The sequence below is a fragment of the Palaemon carinicauda genome, chromosome 3 (genome assembly GCF_036898095.1).
Source record: "Palaemon carinicauda isolate YSFRI2023 chromosome 3, ASM3689809v2, whole genome shotgun sequence".
NCBI classification, from domain to species: domain Eukaryota; kingdom Metazoa; phylum Arthropoda; class Malacostraca; order Decapoda; family Palaemonidae; genus Palaemon; species Palaemon carinicauda.
The window spans coordinates 115,039,691-115,044,690 of record NC_090727.1 but is presented as its reverse complement, the minus strand read 5'-3'; positions in this window follow the sequence as shown (position 1 = coordinate 115,044,690).

Sequence of the window (5,000 nt, the reverse complement as noted above, 5' to 3'; positions counted from 1 at the left end):
TGTTTGGCGTTGTCGTAATTCTCCAGTTCCTTATTATACAAGACTATTGATATATTCGTCTCCACAAAATACCTGCGTATTTTAGAGGATTGTAAGAGGCCGATTAACAATCACATAATTCTTTTGCAACTAATATAATCAAAGCTGGATCTATAGTCCATTTCTTTTATCGAGGCAGATTTGCACCGACTCGCAGCGGTGCCCTTTTAGCTCGGAAAATTTTCCTGATCGCTGATTGGTTAGAATTATCTCGTCCAACCAATCAGCGATCAGGAAACTTTTCCGAGCTAAAAGGGCACCGCTGCGAGTCGGTGCAAATCTGCCTCGATAAAAGAAATGGACTATAGTGCAAACAAATGCCTTGCTTCATGGCTGATTTCACTGGAAAATGCCGTATAATTTGGCACACTATCTATCATAATTCTCTTCCTCTTTTGGAGTTTTTATCCTCTTGTTTTTTTTCGAGGTTTTATAGTTTATATATGAAAGATTTATTTTAATTTCATTGCTGTTTTTAAACTTCTCTTGTAGTTTTTCCTTTCCTCACTGAGTTATTTTTCCCTAGTGGAGCCCTTGGGCTTACAGCATCCTGCTTTTCCAACTAGGGTTGTAACTGAGCAAGTAATAATGATAATGATAATAATAATAATAAGAGTAATAATAACAATAAAAATAATAATAACAATGAAAATAATAATAATAATAATAATAATAATAATAATAATAATAATAATAATAATAATAATAATAATAACAATGTCATCACAATTGCATCTGTCACATTCATTCTTTAAGTACTTATTCAAGAATAAATAACCCTTCTTAGAGAGGTTTCACAGTATCTTCCAAGTCGTATAATTACAAAGGTGGCTCACCAACAGTCTGTCAACCCCCTTCATCTACCCCTATCCTTACACTTTTCAGGTTTTTTTTCCTATCTTGACCTCACTAAGCCGGTGCTGTACTACTACATAACCACAAGAGCCAACTGTTCTCTCTGGTAGGGTTTGTGGCAGCCTATTGGAAACGTTCCTGCCTGCCAGTCTGCTGGACGAGAGTTCGAGTCCAGCTCAAGCTCGATGGATTTTAGTACTGTCTGCAACCTCACCATTCTTCTGAACTAGGGATGGGGTTTTTTTTGGGGGGGAGCCTATATTATTATAATTATTATTATTATTATTATTATTCGTCGCTAAGCTACAACCCTAGTTGGAAAAGTAGGATGCTACAAACCCAAAGGCTCCAACAGGGGAAAGTAGCCCCGTGAGGAAAGGAAATTTTGAACTAAATGAACTACAAGAGAAATAATAAACAATTAAAATATCATATTTTAAGAACAGTAATAACATTTAGATAGAAATTTCGTAAATAAATTATAAAAAGAAACTTTGTCAGCCTGTTCAACGTAAAAACATTAGCTGCAAGTTTTAACTAATGAAATTCCACCAATTCAACTATAGTAGGTCTACCTGTTAAGTCATCAGCAGCCATTGCCTGGCTGTCCCTGATCCTACCTTGATGGAGAGGTGGCTTGGCCGTTGATTATATGTATACAGTATATGGTAAGTCTCCAGGACATTGCCATTTCCCTTGCCTTTGCCATTTATGAGCGACTTTTAAACCTTTACAGTCACCATAAAATAATAATTAAACTAGAAGAGCACTCTGAGAGTGCAGACCTACGCCACGGCAGCTTATTTCTCGAAACCAGCTTACCTTTCCCAGAATCAATTTACACCGTAGGCGTAATTGAAGTGTGTGTGACAACCATTTGCGAACCTGGGGTTAAGGTCAGGTTTAATTCGGTCGATCTTTTTCTCTACCTTGACCTTTACCTTTGACCTAGGACTTTCAAAATTGAAGTACTTCCACGTCTCAACATAACAATCAATGTATGGAAGTTTCACTTCTCTATGAGTAAAATTGTGGCCTGGAAGTTGTTCACAAACAAACAAACAGGCAAACAAGGGCGGAATCATAACCTCCTCCCAACTTCGTGGCTGAGGTAATAAAAACTATTAAACGCTTGCAAGCAACAAACAACGCTTCCATAAGCCTAAGCGTGGACATACAAACAAAGCAGACGCGAAGGCAGCCTACACGCAGATAAGATCACATAATTCCAGTTTGTGCTGGAGAGAGAGAGAGAGAGAGAGAGAGAGAGAGAGAGAGAGAGAGAGAGAGAGAGAGAGAGGAGCCTGGCTGCCCTATTCCAGTGCTATTACTGATATTAGGCAGACCCAAATGACCTTTTAGATAAGACCCTGTAGTCTCCCTGACCTTATATCAGGTTCAGTGGATCGTTTACATATCGTGCGAGTTACTATAGTTTAGGTATCCGGGAATTTATGGGGTTTGGTCATCTTTTCCTTACTCTTGGAAAGTATTTTGTTTTTGTTTTCCGTTATTCTTCAGTACTTCATGCGTTAATTTCCTTTTCCTTTTATTATGGAACTTGTAAGAAAAATTATATTCTTCTAAAAACAGGAAATTGTAATGCTTCCAATAAGCCATTATCTTGGATTAATTTACGTCCAACAGCGTCTAGATCTAATGTACGATAGTTTTGTCGGAGCTTGCATGAAAGCCTTGGATTTGCGCTGTGATTAAACTGCCAGCTGTATTTCGTAGAGGAATTAACAGGGAAATTACCAAAACAAAAAATGGATTTGTGGAATTATTCTGATGGAGGAACTTGATGACATAATAAATATAAATATGTGTATATACAGTATGTGTGTATGTATGTATGTATGTATGTATATATATATATATATATATATATATATATATATATATATATATATATATATATATATATATATATGTGTGTGTGTGTGTATGTGTGTATGTATGTATGTATATATATATATATATATATATATATATATATATATATATATATATATATATGTGTGTGTATATACATATATATGTGTATATACATATATATATGTAGATATGTATGTATATATATCTATATATATATATATATATATATATATATATATATATATATATATATTATGTTATGTTAAAAAACTCTAGAAATCAAAGCCTCAATGTACTTCACCAGCCAATATATATGTACATACATGATATAGAATTTCCAAAATTTATTCACATTTCTTAGGTTATATATATATATATATATATATATATATATATATATATATATATATATATATATATATATATATATATATATATATATATATATATATATATATATATGAATCAATTTCATGATTTAAATATACAAGTATAGTTGCAAGCATAAGAAAATAAACAAAGCTTTAACAAATACAAACAAAAACAGAGCAAAAGAAATTACAGGGAAGTTTTTCCGCGCAGTATTACCAATTCATTTATGCATGGCACTGCCTCCCCCGAAATACCTCATACGTGGACATCAGCGCATCAGAAATTAAGTTAGTTATTACGGAAAGGGGAAAATGGAAATGAAAAAAAAAATGAAGCCTTTATGCTTTCTCTATGGCTGGATGAAATACTCTGTGTTATTATGCAGTTGGAGAGGTTTTTGTTAGTTTCTTTTTATACGTTTTTTTTTTCTTTTTTCTTTTTTTTGAGATGTATTTGTTAGTTTCTTATTGTACTTTTTTTTTCAGTGGTTTGTAAATTTACGTTACCTGGATGTGAATTAATTAACTTTTTTAATTTTTTTAATATGAGAATATTTTTAATTTATCTCTAATTTGTTTTTATAGTACTTATTAGTCACGTTTAATGGATGACTTTTTTTCGGTTTTGCCATCACCGTATTCTAACAGTAAAAACTAATTATATTTTTATATGATTTCACTAACTTTCTTATTTTTCTAGATGCGAATAGTTTTCATTTATCTTGTACCAACCGTGTGTCACACGATCGTACATAGTTCATTTTGTGTATATATTATGCTTGTATCTTAGCTCTTCCCTCGCAATAAAAAGAGCCTGAATAAACATGTCTGTTTTTCTCACCAGTAACGGTGTCGATTTTAAACATGAAATTTCCTGTTGCCTTGAGCTTTTATATATAAAGGAGAGTGTTCTATAATAAACTCACTCATTTGCTTTCAACCTGTCTTTGAGTCACAACCGTCTCTTGGCCCGTCACAATCTCTATCTTATTTTTCATAGTACATTAGATACTTTTAATGTATGTTTTTTTCGGTTTTGCCGTCATCATATTCTAACAGTGAAATTCAATTATATGTGATATGAATGAAATAACTTTTTTTTTTTTTAAGATGAGAATATTTTCATTCATCTCTGTCTGATTTTTCATAGTACATTTTAGACACATTTAATGTACAATTCTACATAATCAGATTTTCAACGATTTGTTTTCAAACCTAAATCTTATAAAGTTCTAAATTATGGCCTGACTTTTCTTGAAATTTCCATTGATAAAGTTCAAACTACAATTCTACGTAATCAGGTTTTCAATTATTTGTTTTCAAACCGAAACCTTGTAAAGTTCTAATTCATAGCTTGACTTTTCTTGAAATTTCCAATAATTAACTTCAGACTACAATTCTACGTAATCAGGTTTTCAAACCTAAATTTTATAAAGTTCTAATTTCCGTTGATAATGTTTAAACTACAATTCTATATAATAAGGTTTTCAATTTTTTTTTCTCAAACCTAAACTTTTTAGTTCTACTTCATGGCCTGACTTCAAATTAAATTTCCGATGATGCAATTTAAACTAATTCAACATGGTCAGATTTTCAAAGATTTTTTTCAAACCTAAATCTTATAAAGTTATAATTAAGAGCCTGACTTTTCTTGAAATACCCAATAATAAAGTTCAAACTACAATTCTACATAATCAGGTTTTCAACGATTTGTTTTCAAACCTAAACCTTATAAAGTTTGAATTCTGAATCCGACTTCTCAGAGGAGAATGTGGAAAGAATATGCCAAACTAATCGGTGTATGTGCAGGCAAAGGAAAAATTATCCGTAACCAGAGAGAGAGGGATCCAATATAGT